Below are 17,002 nucleotides of genomic sequence, written 5' to 3' on the forward strand. Positions count from 1 at the left end.
GGTGGCCCACAATCTCCAGCATACTTTTGACATAAATAAGGACCTGATTAGGATGTCGGTCAGAACGCCACTGACCGGCCGCTGGTTGCTGTCCGCCGACCGTCAGCCCTTCAGTCCGACCGCCGATTTAAATGCAGCCAGTGAGACACACAGCGGGTGGATTACAGACTGCCGCCTCCGCCAGGAACACTGATCCCATCGGGGTGGAGGTCGGAATCTCAATCCCAAATGGAGGCTGTGTCGAGGCAAGCACCACCTTCAGGAATACAAAATCTCTTTCTGACAGTGTTTTCATGTCAGAAAGACCGCCATGAAAAGCCTCTCAGAAAAGGAATTTGGCAACCCCAAACAGGGCCCCTTTCCTTTTGTGGGCCACTGTAAAATGACCCAAGGGACACATGTAGCGCCCCCACGCACCTCCATGGATCACATGGTGCATGGCACACCTTGCATGGATGTGCAGGAAGTGCTCCTTTTTCCTAGCCCGCAGCACAAGCTGCCATGTAAAGAAGCACTTTCCTGATTATCCTGATTGGGTGGTCGGCCCACTGCCTGCTTGTTGGGTGGTCTCCTGACCACTGTGACAGCAGACAGCGGTCCTGCCGCCTGCTATCATAATCAGGGCTTGAGCCAGAACATGCGCTGTGCTATTTCAAGTGATCTACAATACTCAATCACAAGCTGGTTAAGTGAAAGGGCGGGGGTTAGAACAAATTCTAAGACAACTCTTGACAGGTGCCAGAGCAATAAGATCTGAAATGTATCCCAGGCCTGCTTCTTCATGGACCACGGACAACGGGGAACCTGCGGGAAGCAACCAAGAGCCTACGCAAAAAATATTTTCTACTACGTGAAGCTCTTTGGCATCTTTATATCCCCTCACATTGCTCCATTAGCTTGCCATTGGGATACATTTTTCTCAGTACAGTTTGACCAAGGCCTGCACTGGTTTGGCCCCAAGTCTATTAGCAAAGTCCATTGTCTCACCCACTGCTCTCAGTAGGATATTCTTTTTTAGGGACTTTTGAGTAGTCCTGGAACCTCGGTCATCAAAAAGTATACCCAGGTATGGGAAAGTAGCTTCTTTGGTTAGTTCTACCCCTTTGCCAAAGAAGGTATTCCCAGCAATCTTCCGGTGACCAACAGTCATTGTGAGTGACTTAGCATAGTTGGTTGAATGGTCCAGTGAGTCCATAAAACCAAAAAAAGCTTCCAAGAGACATTGAAGACCCACAAAGTCATTGCGATCACAACCCCATCATCAACATACAAGAATGCTGAATTAGTTTAGAACCGACCCTAGGAATATCCCTGCAAGTGGCTGAGAGCACATAACCCAATTTGTTTTTATATATGGGAAATAACAGGGGTTCCAAAATGAACCCCTGTCTTACCCCCTTTTGAACCCGCCCCAAGGTACAGACAGACAGACTACCGACCTCATCGTACCTCACAGTGAGCTTAGAATGGAGACTATGGGGCAGATTACGATGTTGTCAGGAAAGGTTCCTGATGAAATTCGGTATTGCAGAATCCGATTCTGAACCCTTCTTTCCTACTGAATCGTACAGATTTTCCAACAACCAATTACGATGCCCAGAAACCGTTCAAGCAGTCCGAATCAGTTCCGAAAGGCATCTTGAGAGCCCGAGTCTTTCAGAGCTGATTCTATAGACACGGTTTCTGGACAAGTGATTAAAATGACCAATTCAGACAGCCGTTCCGATTCGGTTTACCCAAGATGAAACGACTGCCTGAATCAGTCTTTGGAGGCCCGTTGCGGACCCTCCTTCATCAGTAGACATACAAATGTAGCCCGTGGAAGTAGCCAGGGTGCCCCACTTCCCAACTATGCACAGTGTGGCAGGCACCATGGGGTGCCCACCACAGGGTGCAAGGTTTTCACTACCCACCCCTTTTTTTCAATGAGAGCCTGTGGTCTCGTTCGGAACACAGGCTTCCATTGAAGTCAATGCGAGTCCAACCGAATGATGCTGGGAAGCATCGTAATCAGTCGTCCTGACTCACAGGAACCGATTTGTTTGGAAACTATTCCGGGACCGATTAGTTCAGGACAGTTTTCTAATGACATTGTAATCAAGCCCAATGTAGGAAGGCCACTAACTCGACCTCTATACCCAGATCCATGAGAGGGTGCCAAAGCTTAGATCTGTTAACCCGTTCAAAGGCTGAGTTAAGGTCCATAAAAGCTATGTGTAGGCAGCCCCCTTAGCTATCAATCAATCAATCAATCATCGCATTTATATAGCGCGCTACTCACCCAGAGGGTCTGAAGGCGCTGGGGGAGGGGGGTCCGCTACTGCTCGAACAGCCAGGTCTTGAGTTGCTTCCTGAAGGCGAGGTGGTCCTGGGTCAGGCGGAGGTGGGTGGGGAGAGTGTTCCATGTCTTGGCGGCGAGGTAGGAGAAGGACCGTCCCCCTGTGGTGGCTTTTCGGATGCGGGGGACGGCGGCGAGGGCGTGGCTGGTCGATCGAAGCTGGCGTTTGGGAGCGTAGAAGTTGAGGCGGCTGTTGAGGTATCCTGGGCCTTGGTTGTGTAGTGCTTTGTGTGCGTGGGTGAGGAGACGGAAGGTGATTCTCTTGTTGACTGGGAGCCAGTGCAGGTCTCTCAGGTGACCGGAGATGTGGCTGCGGCGGGGGATGTCCAGGATGAGTCATGCTGAGGCGTTCTGGATCTGCTGGAGTCTCTTCTGGAGTTTGGCAGTGGTTCCGGCGTAGAGGGCGTTGCCGTAGTCCAGACGGCTGGTGACGAGGGCCTGGGTGACCGTCTTCCTGGTCTCGGTGGGGATCCACCGGAAGATCTTACGTAGCATGCGAAGGATGTTGAAGCACGACGAGGAGACGGTGTTGACTTGTCTGGTCATGGAGAGGGAGGAGTCCAGGACGAAGCCCAGGTTGCGTGCGTGGTCTGTTGGTATGGGTGCGCTGCCTAGGGCGGGGGGCCACCAGGAGTCGTCCCAGGCGGTGGGTGATGATCCCAGGATGAGGACTTCCGTCTTGTCTGAGTTCAGTTTCAGGCGGCTGTTCTTCATCCATTCGGCTACCTCTTTCATCACTTCGTGAAGGTTGGCTCTGGCGGTGGCAGGGTCGTTGGTAAGGGAGAGGATCAGCTGGGTGTCGTCGGCGTAGGAGATGATGTTGAGGTTGTGCTGGCGTGCGATGTCTGCGAGGGGGCTCATGTAGGCATTGAAGAGGGTAGGGCTGAGCGAGGAGCCTTGAGGGACGCCGCAGATGACTTCGGTGGCTTCAGATCTGAACGGAGGGAGGCGGACACTCTGTGTCCTTCCGGCGAGGAAGGAGATGATCCACTCCAGTGCCTTCTCCTGGATTCCGACGTTGCTGAGTCGCTGCACTAGTGTACGGTGACAGACAGTGTCGAAGGCCGCGGAGAGGTCGAGGAGGATGAGGGCCGCTGTTTCTCCGTTGTCGAGCAGCGCTCGGATGTCATCGGTGGCTGCGATCAGGGCGGTCTCGGTGCTGTGGTTGGCCCGGAAGCCAGACTGCGAGGGGTCGAGGGATCCGTTCGTCTCGAGGAAGGCGGCCAGCTGCTTGTTGACGGTCTTCTCGATGACTTTTGCAGGAAAAGGGAGCAGCGAGATGGGGCGGTAGTTCTTGAGGTCGGTGGGGTCGGCCGATGGTTTCTTGAGTAGGGCGCTGAGTTCGGTGTGCTTCCAGCTCTCTGGGAAGGTGGCGGTGTCGAAGGAGGTGTTGATGATGTCCCGCAGGTGGGGTGCGATGACAGTGTCGGCCTTGTTGAAGACGTGGTGTGGGCAGGGGTCGGTCGGAGACCCGGAGTGGATGGAGTTCATCGTGCGGACGGTGTCCTCGGTGCTGATCGGAGTCCAGGCGCGGAGGGTGGTGGTGGGGGGCGGTGGTTCGGTCGTGACTTTCGTCGATTGAGTGCTGAAGCTGTTGTGTATGTCCGCGATCTTGTTGTGGAAGTAGGAGGCGAGGGAGTTGCAGAGGTCTTGCGAAGGGGTGATGTCGTTGTTTCCGGCGTTGGGGTTGGAGAGCTCTTTGACGATGTTGAAGAGTTCCTTGCTGTTGTGTGCGTTGTTGTCCAGTCGTTCCTTGAATGCAGTTTTCTTGGTGGCGTGGATGAGTTGGTGGTGTTTTCGGGTGGCACGTTTGAGGGCAGTCATGTTGTTCGGTGTTGGGTCTCTGCGCCAGGTTCTCTCAAGGGCTCGGCAGTTCTTCTTGGAGCTCTTGAGTTCGTCGGTGAACCATGGGGCTTTCTTGCTACCGGGTCTGTTGGGTGGGGTCCTCAGGGGGGCGAGCTCGTCTGCGCAAACGCTGATCCACTTCGTGAGGTTGGTGGCCGCCTGGCTAGGGTTCGTTGTGCTGGTGGGAGGGTTCGTGTTCAGGGAGATCGCGAGCTGGTCGGCTGTGATCTTGTTCCAGCTCCTGCGTGCAACCTGTTGCTGGTGGTGGTGGATCGTGGTCCTTCCGAAGCTGAAGTGGACGCAGCTGTGGTCCGTCCAGTGGAGTCCGGTGGCGTGGCTGAAGGCGATGTCCTTGCTGGAAGAGAAGACTGGGTCGAGTGTGTGTCCGGCGTAGTGGGTGGGGGTGTTTACCAGTTGCTTGAGTCCGAGGTTATCGAGGTTGTCCAGCAGGGTGGTGGTGTTGCGGTCGTTGTTGTTCTCCAGGTGGAAGTTGAGGTCCCCGAGGAGGATGTAGTCAGTGGAGAGGAGGGCGTGCGGGCTGATGAAGTCGGCGATGTCTTCGCTGAATTGTGTGCGTTGTCCCGGGGGTCTGTAGATGAGGGTGCCTCGGAGGGTGGTCTTGGGGTTGATGTGGACCTGGAAGTGAAGGTGTTCGGCGGTAGTCAGGATGTCGTCGGTGTTGGTCGTGATGCGGATGGTGTTCCTGTGGATGATGGCGATGCCTCCTCCGGTCTGGTTGATGCGGTCCCTTCGGATGATCTTGTAGCCGTCTGGGATGGCGATGGCGATGTCGGGCGCTGAAGAGGCGTTCATCCAGGTTTCCGTGAGGAAGGCGACGTCTGGTGAGGTGGTGTCGAGCAGGCTCCAGAGCTCGATGGCGTGTCTGTGGACGGAGCGGGTGTTGAGTAGGATGCACTTGAGGCGGCTGCTGTTGTTGCTCGTCTTGGTCTTGGTGGGTGCGGGTCTCGTGCAGGTCCGGATGCAGGTGAACTTGCAGGCGTTGCAGCAGAAGGGTCCGTGGGTGCGTCTAGGGGTGGCTCGGTAGCATCCCGGGAGTCGGCCGGCGTTGAGTGCGTTGAGGTCGGTGGCGTTGTAGGTCCGGCGGGTGGGCTGGTGACTGCAAGGGCCAGGGGTCCTGGCGCTGGGCGTGGTCCAGGCGCAGACGGGCGCGGACGGGCGCAGTCGGGCTTACCTTTGGCACACCTTTGGCACTCAATCGGCGCTCCCGCTGCACGCGTCAGCGGCGGGAAAAATGGCGGCCGGGCGGCTCAGCTGTGGCTGGGTCGCTCGGGATCAGGGGTGTCAGCGGCGGCGGCAGGAGCAGGGACAGGTAGCGGCAGGAGTCAGGGGGGTGACCAGGCCTACTGAAAGGCGCAGTGGTCACTCCCGAGCTATAGTGTATTTGCCCACAATCAGCTGCAGATTAATGCACTGGTCCAACATCCCTCTCCCCTGCCTAAAGCCATATTGAAGCTCAGTTGTACACTATTGTTGTTGAACCAGGAAATTAGTCGCTGCAGCACAACCCTCCTCCTAATTTTTGCAGCTGAATCTTTAATGGGGATGGGACGATAGCATTGCTGGTCATCCCTCGCACCTTTTTTGAAGATGGGTAAGATCATTGCTTTAAAACAAGAGAAGGGAAGCCCTCTCTTACAGGCTGCATTGAAAGCAAGAGCCAATATCTTTATCCAATATTGGAAATCTGCCATATAGAGTTCGGGGGGACCCCATCCGAGCCCGGCACTTCCCCCCAGCCGTGGCAAAAATAAACTTACATGCTTCTTCTTCACTAAAGGTCAGGGGTGAAATATCACTCACTGGCTTCCAGGGAATATCACAGTCCTTCTAACACCCCCTGCTATATATTTCCTCGAAATGGGCGACCCACCTATTGGGAGCGATGTTGCAATCCACCCTTGAATTCCCAGATCCCCCAATAAATGGTTTGTTTACAATGCTAATATCACTATTGGGGAGGCCTTTCCTTGAGTTAACTTCCAAGTCTAGTACCCAGTCCATTTCCAACTTTATAGGGTTTCATCACTAAAATTATTCCAGGGTACACTCAGGGACTTACCTAAAGAAACCAGGGGTGCAGACAAAATAATAAAATCAATAAGAGAGTGGCAACCCTACCAGTAAATGAGGGAAGAACTTCACCGACTACTGTCTGTTCAATACGGTGTAAATTATTGCTCACCATGATATCCTCCAGCAAATCACCATGCTCTAAATGTTCAAGATGTGTTACAGAGGGGCATGCCTCAAAAGGCCCTTTTATTAAAACACAACCCTGTTGAAACAAATGAACATTAAAATCACGAAGAATTAATACCTGATATTGCAAGTGCCTTTTCTCCCCATAACTTTCCAGAAAACCATTTAAATCGGAGATGTGTTCTCTCAGTATACTCCTGGAAAAAGCTTTATAAAAGATTACCAACATGAAGGATGGATTACTTTTAAATACATGCTCTACTGCTAGCAAGTAGGAAAAGTCTGTTACCACCAGGGCAGAAGTACAGGGAATCTTGAGGAAGACTAAAATAGGAAGGTCTCCCTTTGTGTGCCCCGAGGGTGAAGGAGACACAGCATTAAAAAAGGAGAAGCCATCTATATTAAAAGAATTTTAGACATACCTTGATTCTTACATGGCCACAATGTGAATCCCAACAAGAGTTTCCAACCACCTTCCATCCTCCCTTTTAGCAATATTTCGGGCCATAACTTTTAATGGAGGCTTCAGGTCATACATGGACTCAATCAAGGCGCCCCGCCCATCCAGATTGCCCCGAGACTTCGGGCTGGAGGGTAGCCTTAGTCAATCATTGTCAAATCACTAAGGCGCAAACCTATTCTCAAGTGATATTTCCATTCTTGGAGCCTCACCCTCTGCCTTAACTTGATGCCTCTGTGGGAGCCAGCCTTTATCAACTGAGTGGGAATGGAAGGGAGGATAAAAATACTGCAAGGGAGAAACCCTGATCCATGTGGCCTTGTCCTGGGTTATCAATCTACTCTGAATAAGGTCTTTTGCAAATCTAGGATGACTTAAATTAATTATAATACACTTCACATCAATACTCTTCCCTTTACATCACATCCAACCAGCTCTTCTTACCATAATAATGTGTGGTGACAAAGGATGCCCATTCAAAAAGATCTTATCACACCAGTGTTTCACTTTGCACATGATGTCTGCTGGTGTTTGTCTCACTCCTTTTGTAATGGGAGGTGCCCTCATCAAAACCCCAACTAACGATGCAGCTTCGGGGGGATGAAATAAAGTGGTATTCGCCTCAGTGATATGGGCAACCTATTAAGATCGAATGTATCCTGCTCCTTAGCCCTACTCTATTGGACATCCTCTTGCCCATTAGCTATTTTAGCCTGAGGTGCACAGTGGGCCCCCATCCCCTCCCTTGCAGTGATAGTGGCACATTTTGTACCCCTGGTGTAGTGTGGCTGGGCCCTTCTGACACCACCACAGGTCCTATGGGCAGGGACCCCATTGTGTCCAAACATGCAGCATGTGCATCTTCTGCAGGCCTGCCCAGCCCTTTGGGTACAGTGGATGGGACTTCAATATGGGTGACCCCCTTTAAATCACCAGGGCTGTGGTGGGGATGTTTGGATAACTTTGACTCAATCCCTTCAAGATGCAATAATAATGGTGCCAATAAATCTTTAAACATAGCGACAATTTTTGACAACATCGTATCTAGGCCATTTCAACTTTAGAAGCATCACCCATGTCCAGGTTGACTGCCGCCACCTTACGTTCTGATGTTGCCTTCTTACCCCCACACCCTCTCTTCTTTTTAACCAGGGGTTCTATAGGGGTGATTTATTCATATCAGAGGGTTCCTCAATGACCACTGAGTGTGTGTTGGATGGAAATGATGTTGGCCTAGGCAATTGGCTAACCTCTACTACGATGTCATCTTAGGGGGTCGGACCATAGTCATTGTTAAAGTTTCCATAAAAAGCCTCCTTTCAGTCAGTTCTATTTTCTTTGTGATGACAGTCACCACCATCACTAGAAAGGAGTCAATGGGGGCGATTGTATCTCCTTCCGGGATGCCTGACTTAAGCTTCCTTTTACCCATTAGGATACATTTGGATGGAGAATACCATGATCAGTTACCTTGTGGGCCAAAGGGAGTGGCCCAGCCTAGACTCCACCAGCTGCTGACAGGCACGGACGGGCCCGCCCTTGGCTTGGGCTTTGCCTGGGTACCACCCATTTGTGTGCCCCACACTGTGGGGGGACAGACAGTGCTATAAATGCTTTGGAGAGCGCCTCCTACTGACAGCAGATGCAGGTGATTGGAAGTGATGGGCTCTGGGACAGGAAGTCTAACCAGGGCACAGACATCACAGTTCCCAGTACATGTTGGCATCCCGCACTGCAGGGGAGAGGCAGTGCTATCAGCGCAATGGAGAGCGCCTCCCCAGACAGCCGCTGCGGGTGATCGGAAGCGGTGGCCCATGGAACTGGAAGTCCCACCAGGGCACAGAGAGCACAGTTCCCAGCACAGGTTGGCATCCCACACTGCGGGGGGAGAGGAAGTGCTATAAGTGTGATGTAGATCACCTTCCCCTGACAACAGCTGGGGTGATAGGAAGCGGTGGGCCCAGGGATTGGAAGTCCCACCAGGGCACAAACAGCACAGTTCCCGGCACAGGTTTGCTTCTCCATACATATCCCCAAGCTCAGATGGATAAAACATGCAATTTCTATAAAGTCCTGTAATAAAATGATGTATAGCACACTAAAAGTCAATGGGCCTGCTACCAGTTTAGCAATGCTTAAAAAAAAAAAACATGTCAAACCACTTATGCAAATAAACTTATATGAGTGCAGGAAACTGTAGAAAGTTGTTGGGTATTGGTTTAAAGCCCATATTAATCTTCCCTTTTGAGCTAAAAGGACGTAGCACCATTTGAGGTAATTCCAGACATTATAAGCAACACAGTTGAAAATACGACATGCTATGTAATTAAAGCATTTACCTGAGGCAGATAAGGCAACCACCAATACGTCCTTCATGTGAATGTGTTGAAGCTTTGACAAGAATTCAAATGAGCATAAACAGCAGGCGAACTCCATCTTTCTTATATTCTGATAGATTCAGGAATGTGAAGAATACTTGCAGGCTGAGGAGAGGTTACCTCAGATGTGCTATGAACTTCAGAACGCATGTGACTTTAGAGATAAAATAGCATGTCAAAAGGTCATGCAGACACAAAATGCGGACAAAATCTCACTTTGCCAAGCCTCCGACAAACATTTAACTGAAGAAAAGTCGATGGGGACTTATCAGGTCCTTCATGGGGACCGAAGACTCTGATAAGCAGAAGAGGGGGTAATGGAGGCTCCAGTTAGATCCTCTCAGATGACCCGAAAGAGATTCCATGTGACCCAAAGATCTTTGCACTGGCATTCCAAGTGTGTGTAGGTGTGATGGTTATTTAGCAACTGTGTAGTAGCAAGACTACTTCTATCATGAAAGTTTAAGTGCTTGGACCAGTGGGATGCATTTTGTATGACGCGATGGAGAGTAGATACAGTTTCACAACAAAGTGGGTGTATATTGACTGCATCCCTGTGGATGGAGGGTGGAGACTCAAAAGTAAAGTGAGGGAGAATGAAGAAAAGGATACCCAAAGAAATTCGCAAAGGGTTATTGATTAGTTCATCCTGAGTGACCACATTGGGTAAATGGTAGGAGTAACGGGCAAGTCATAGGTTTTTTTGTTAAAGCTTTCAAAGATTCTTGGCAGGCCTACTTTTTTGTCTGTGCCCTGATGACTGCTCCAGAAGGCTGAAGACGGCCAGGTACTGAGAACTCATTCTTCCTTGTGTCCTATTTTGGATGCTTCTGATTGGAGCCAGTATTATCGCTACTGCTGTGGCAATAGTACTGGCCTAGCACAAAGGATGCGTCTGAGCCGCAGTCATAAAATTATATTTGAAAGAGACTCTCCACAAATCAGTTCTGAAACTGCAATAGTGGATCCTCATCGCCTGTCTGAAAAATGAGTAGTACAGTGGAACTGAGAAATGATTGATCCAATTCAATTCCATATCACTTAATTTGAATATAATAATATCCATAAAAGAGCCATAAAAAGGTAATTAATTCATTATAAACCATTTTGCACTCTCTCATTACATTTGTAGAGGTCTGAATGGAATACACGTAAACAAAACTATATGCGGTTCAATGATCGTGTCTGAAGCCACATATATTATCCATTTCACAGCATTAAGTAGAGCCACCTCTAATTGAAAGGAGCAGAAAGTGTGCTGCATTAATACATATTGCATTTTATAATACAAGTAAAAGCTCTAGCAAATAAAAAACGATTAAAAAAACACTTAAAAGTATGGTTACATACTCTTCAGTGATCTCATATTGTTAAACAATATTTTCATTGTGCATCCTCAGTTATTAAAGCTGCTAAATTTGAAAGACTTTTTCTTCTAGCAATAGCAGATATAATGAATGAGGAGAAGGAAAGACAAATATCAACATTTTATAGTGTGCATAGATACTTAAAAGCTTCCTGAAAATTAATGTATTTGCCAGTTTTAAAAATTGGAATTAAATATTGTCTTCTCAGATCCTAAGAGAATTTACAAAACAGGATTAGTTATGCCATTGCATGGGCATTTGGGTAATAACCGGGCCCAGGCCCTTATTTGTGGAAATGCAACCCTCAAATGCAATGTCCCTAAATAATCACTCCATATGTCACAAGAATGGAGGTAAAAGATGTTTTTGTTTAATCAGTGTCATGTGTCTTACAATATTTGCAAAAAAGTCAATAAATAACATTCTATGTGAGTTTCTTTTCTTGTGTGTCTTTCATGCCTATATTTGTTTGGAAACTTAATTCATGTTTCATTCAGTTAAATTAATTATGATCCCATTCCTTTGTTCGTGGCTTCTTGACAGAATTCTTCCACTGATGGCCCAACAGAGTAGAAGCCATTGAAGAAAGGACTTTAAATACTTTCTACACCATTAAGAGTAAAACTTAGCCTTAAAGACAGGAAACATAAACAATGACCTGTCACTCTGGAAGAAAATTCCCAGCAAGTGGGACCATTAGATGTTTGTTCTTCAAAAACAAACTCCTGCTTTGGGAGTCTGTTTTTGAAAAACAACAATCTTTTGAAAAGTTTGCTGGCTGGCCATTATGACTGATGGTACTGTCTGTTTTCTGCATAAACAGGAACCACAATTCCTTTCAATGTAGAGAGTTGTCCAAAGGGCCAGCAGACAGCTCAAAATTTGGTGGGCGGTGGTCCCTCAGGATGGCGGAGATATTGTCCTGCGCCCTCCTGATGGAGTTAACTCCAACTTTGAAAGTCAAAATCAGGCCCAAAGTTTTTCCTCCTTAGGTCATCAGATTGGAATGATGCTTCTTAATTATGCTGTGTTGGTCACTTTATAAGAGGCCCCATGCAATTGTTTCTATTTTGGTAAAATCACCCTAGATACAAGATAGCTGTATGTCACTGGGATACAACATTTGTGCTTGTGTTTGCTTTTACAAATCATCAGGTATTTTAGTCTGATAATTGAACTGAACCAGAGTTAATAATTATTAAATGCATGGTTTGCTGCAGAAATATAGGAGCCTTTAGGTAATTCAATATCTAGCCATGGCACCATCCCATGGCTTTTATGAGTAAGAGCTTTAGAAAGTAAACAACTTTAACTAATCTTGCAAAGGAGTAGGAACATTTGTCGAGCACGAGACATCTCCATAAAAGGCCCCCAAGTCGTTATGATGTCTTGGCCCAAGGTGTAATGGAGTGACATTCTGTGTCATGTCTATCAAAATACTTGGCAACATTCAAAAGTGTAGACCTTTTGACCTATAACTTAGTGCTTGCATCTAAGCCAGTATTAGAACTGAGGTCCTCATGTTGCAAAATCAGAGGTTTTGTGACACAAAAGTGTTTATCATTATTTAAAAAACTCATAATGAGTTGGAAAATTAGGTAAAAAGACTATTGAGATTGTTTTCCAATTGCAAATAGAAGGGTTCATGAGCGGGGTTCCTCTCTCCACTTTCCAATTAGAAAGTAAATTATCAATAGTTTATGACTGTAAATGTTTTTGGAAACAATTGAGTTGAGGTGGTAACTATTTTGCAAATGGAAAGGCATCTGCTTAAGTCACCTTTCCCTTTGAAATAATGTTGTAAGCCTCAGCAGGGAGACATTTTACAAAACCGAAAAGCTTTTTTATTCCATAATAGTTTATTTAGATATCTCCTCATAAAAGTTCTGTTACAATATGTGGATTACAGCAATAAATAATCCTAAAAATTACATTCATTAGTCCTAAATCTGGTAAAATCGGTAAAAGGTAAGCATCAATATTTTTTGAGGCGGTGGGCATACTTAAAACATGGGAAACAACCTTTACATCGCAGATTTTACTCCTCACTACAATCACAACGAGGCCATTACTACGAAAGTCATTACATCAACTTGCAGTAGATGGCGCTCTAACATAAGGAATAGTATAGTTTACTATTACAACACCTTCCCTACTGTTAAGTAGGCTGGAGTTGGAATAGTAAATTATAAATTTCTAATGTTATGACGCCATCTACTGCAAGTCGATGTAATGGCTTGCATAGTAATGTCATTGTGTAATAACAACGCAGTCATTCTAACAACTGCGTTGTGATTGTATTGCGGAGTGAAATCTATGTTGTTAAGGTATATATTTATAAAATATACATTCATGCAGTAAAATATTTACAATAAATATATTGGGTTTTACCCTTATTAACTTCCACACTCCAATACCGCCAGGCAGAGTTGCATAATGGTGGTCAGAAATATTGTGTACAGTATAGCAATGAAAATGCTACAGCAAAATGCATCCAGTAGGGCCGTGTGTGCCACCTCCCTTAGATGCTGAAGGTCCTATGACCTATTAAGACCATTATATAAATTCAATTGTTATTCACCCTCTGTGCCCTACTTCTAATGCCCCACATTTGAGCCAAGAAATTTGCCACTGCACATGCAAACAGTGGCCTAGCGTCGGACTTCAAAATCCTCAGTGTAGTTCTGTAGTTGTCAGTTTCCAACTGCTTGCAAATCAGGGTAAGCCAGTTTTTCCTTGGTGGCACATGCAATGGACATGCACACATTACATTACATTTTTAATAAACCAGCACTGGTTCCTTTAAAGAACACAGGCTGCTTTGAAAAAAAAAAAAGTTTCCATTTTGGAATGTAGTCACAGAGTTGATAGTGTACTGTCCCTTGCAGGCCGCCATCTCTTTGATTACAGGCGATCATAGATGTTCGCGAATTGTTACCTGCCTAATCAATATTAATTAGGCAGGTCTTTCTGCAACCGTCTGCAATACATTATGTTGTGAACTAAATGAAATAATAGAGCAGGACCCTAACATTGATAATGAGAGGGATGCCAATGCCAATTGTTTTCACTCCTTGTTTGCTGTTCCACCTGGTGTAAGCACCTGTTGAAATTTCCTGACCTGGTTCAGAGAAGTATACCAATATTATTTATTTTCTTTGGCATTGCAACATGTTGATGTGCTGGAGCAGGGTTTTCTGTTTAAACCCGAACATCAGCTTATATTTTTATATGTCATAATTAAAATTACTAATAATTAATTACTAGATATTAAGTTTGTCAAGTTTCTGACTAATCAACCTTACTAATGAAAGAATTACACGTGGGAATGCATTTGTGTTGCTTTATTAATACGTGAACTAAGTTGATGAGCAAATTAATTAAATATGTGTGGCTTAAGTGCTATTTGTTATGTGTTTGCGCTTTGAAATAATACGCTTTAATGCTTCTTTATGTCGCAGATGGCTAGATAATTACATACACATAAGGGTATTAGAGGGAATTAACACTGTATAATCATTACGATGTAGTAACGTTGTTTTGTGTTTCTTTTAATTAAGATTGTCCATTCTGGCCTAGTGAAAGATGGCCGATATTTACAGCCTGCATTTGAGTAGATGAGATACGAAGAGAGGCCTCGCTGAATGTGGTTGAAAATCCGACCTCGGCCTCTGTCTGTATTAAAAGTTTCCGTGAGGACAGCAGCTCCGGGCTCGACGCCAGTTATCCTTGGGAGGGAATAAGAGCCACAATGAACATTTGATAAACTTCACTATGATTCCGAGGAAGAGCATTCATGTATGTTGCATTTTTTAGTTTGTGCTTCCTTCTTCTGTGTTTTTATTTTTGAGACATTCGAGAGCGGAGGTTTTTTCTAAATGTTGCGAGTCAACATCCTTTCCTGCTCGCTCTGCTCAACGGACGTTTAGAGCTTGTTTGTAACTTTTAATGTGTAAGTTTTGCTATAAATATTGTTAGACTAGAGAGGGTCTAAGGCCACTTCTTCCCGAACCTATGCTCGAGAGGATCGACGCTGATTGAGAGGACGGCGACTCGGGAGACTTTACTGAGAGACCTGTCCTGACCTAAATACGACGTTTAGCTAGAATAGGTAACTATGAGAATAATAAATTTTGCTATTGATTGACTTTCATTTGAACTAATTTAGATAAAAATAACCTTTTGTTTGAATCACAGTGTCGGGTGGTTATTTCTTTGTCAATTTATTAAGATCTTGGATATGTTCTTATTGTTTAAATCATGACTCGAGACAAATCAATTAGGTTACATTTACCTAAGTTTAGATGCAGATTGATTTAGGATTTCTCTCATATATTCAGTGTGGATAGAGTAATAGAATGAATGTTAGTGTGATGGGCCCTAGCGTATGATGAGTGTATGTGCGTATGACTGTGGAATTACTCTGTCAGCGGAAGTAGGGAGAATTTATATGCTCCGATCTGCAGCAGTTTCCTGGTAGCAGTATGATGGTTTTGATTATTGTCTTGATCTGATAGATTGCTTGTACATAGGCTTTTGGATTTATTGTTTATTGATTGGTGTTGATATATGTACTAACATTATATGTTGAAGTCGTCGTATTGAGTTTTATGTAGTGTGTACGGCTTCTGGAACGTGGGGAGCTGGTGACGGTTCCGTAGTAAGGCAGAGGAAAGTGAGTGCTGCTCTCGGGAAAGACGGGATTGTTCGCCCTGTATGTATGCAGGGAAAAGCGTGTGACAATTGAAGTTGCGCGTCGCATTGTCTGGGTTCGGAAACAGTGACATCGCCGTGTGTTACTACTAGAGACATATTTCCAGTATAAGAGGAGCGTGTATGTAGCGAAGGTTATCTGTGAAACTCTGGTCTTAAGTCCCAGGGATCCGTAAGGTTTGCCGTTAAAGCTTATCGCTGGAGAAGTAATAGGTATTCTCTGAGCTTGTTTGAAGGACGGGGCAGAGGTAAGCGCTACTTGGTTAACGTGTGCTATAATTCTGTAGTGGAACAGACTGTTCGCTGTTCTCGGGAAAGGCAGGATTCTGTGTGGATGCGTTACATTTTCTAGTGTGAAAGTGCGTGAATGTATGAGCATTTAGTTAATTGTGAGACTCTTTGGAGCATTCCTAGAGGAAACAGTTATTGGATGCATGTTAGAAGGGCAGAGTAGAGGGATGTGCTACTGTGTCAGCGAGAGTAATAATTCCGTGGTAGAGCAGAGGTAAGCGCTGTTCTAGAGAGAAGCGGGATTCTTGTGAAAAAGACCTTTCTTTACTATTCTGTGGTTAGCGAAGCAGACAATGGAGATGTTTATATGTTGTAACTAATAGATTTTGTAGAATCTGAAACAGAGTCTACTGAGAAGGCTTTGTAAAGGAGGGGTAGACGAGTGACAGGAGTAGAAGCGACTGCAGCGACTACTGACGTCAGACAGACCGTGCTGTGATTGGACAGTGGATTAGAACAGTGCTCGCGCTGTGATTGGTGCGTTGGTGTGAGCCGCGCAGGGATTGGAAGGAGTACAGGGTGACGTAGACGCTCCGGGATTGTGAGTCGCGCTGTTATTGGACAAAAGATCATACAGTTGCGGAAGGGACTAGAGGGTTGTGGTAAACGCAAAAATGTATTACCAAACGGAGGAAAAGAAGAAGAAATCCTTGTTCGGTAAAATTAAAAAATGGTTCGACAAGGATAAGGACATAATAACTAGAGAAGGCGAATTGCTACCTCCGACAAGAACCCCTGCATCCTTCATGGTTGCGAAATATGGGTATCATACCTGTATATGGTTAGACAATTGGGCTAAGTACACTAAAGAAGATGGTGTTTTAGCGTTCCCGGAACATGGTTCATTTAATTTGGCCGTGTTGAGAAATTTATGGGAAAAAATGATGTGTCTAGAGCCTAGACCAAGGCCGACACAGTTTGAGGCATTGGTGGAATGGGAAGATGAGGTGCATGAGCGAGAAAAGCAGAGGAGTGGAGGTAATTATAGGTATATTTTTGGGAGGAAATATGATCGTGAAACTCATCATGATCGAATGAGGAGATGGCGAGATGCTAGTATGTCAGAGGGACTATATCCTATGAGAAGTGTTGAGGAAGCAGAAGGGAGAAAAGGTACGAAAAAGGTACCTGATGCAGAATTGAGGAGGTATGGGGCTAATGATTATGAGGATGAAGTCTTGGATGACATGATTTACAAGAGACCACCTCCATATAGACCAGAACCAGAAGAGAGAATGCCAGTTGCTACTCCTATAAGAGATACTTTGCGAATTGTTAAAACAGAAGTTGCGACACCTGATTTGAAAAGTGGTAGCTCTTTCACGGAAAGGGAGAGAGAGCGAGAGAGAGAGAGTGCAATCGGGGATGAGAAAACAAGAGAATTAGCCAG

The sequence above is a fragment of the Triturus cristatus genome, chromosome 6 (genome assembly GCF_964204655.1).
Source record: "Triturus cristatus chromosome 6, aTriCri1.1, whole genome shotgun sequence".
In the NCBI taxonomy this organism is placed as follows: Eukaryota; Metazoa; Chordata; class Amphibia; order Caudata; family Salamandridae; genus Triturus; species Triturus cristatus.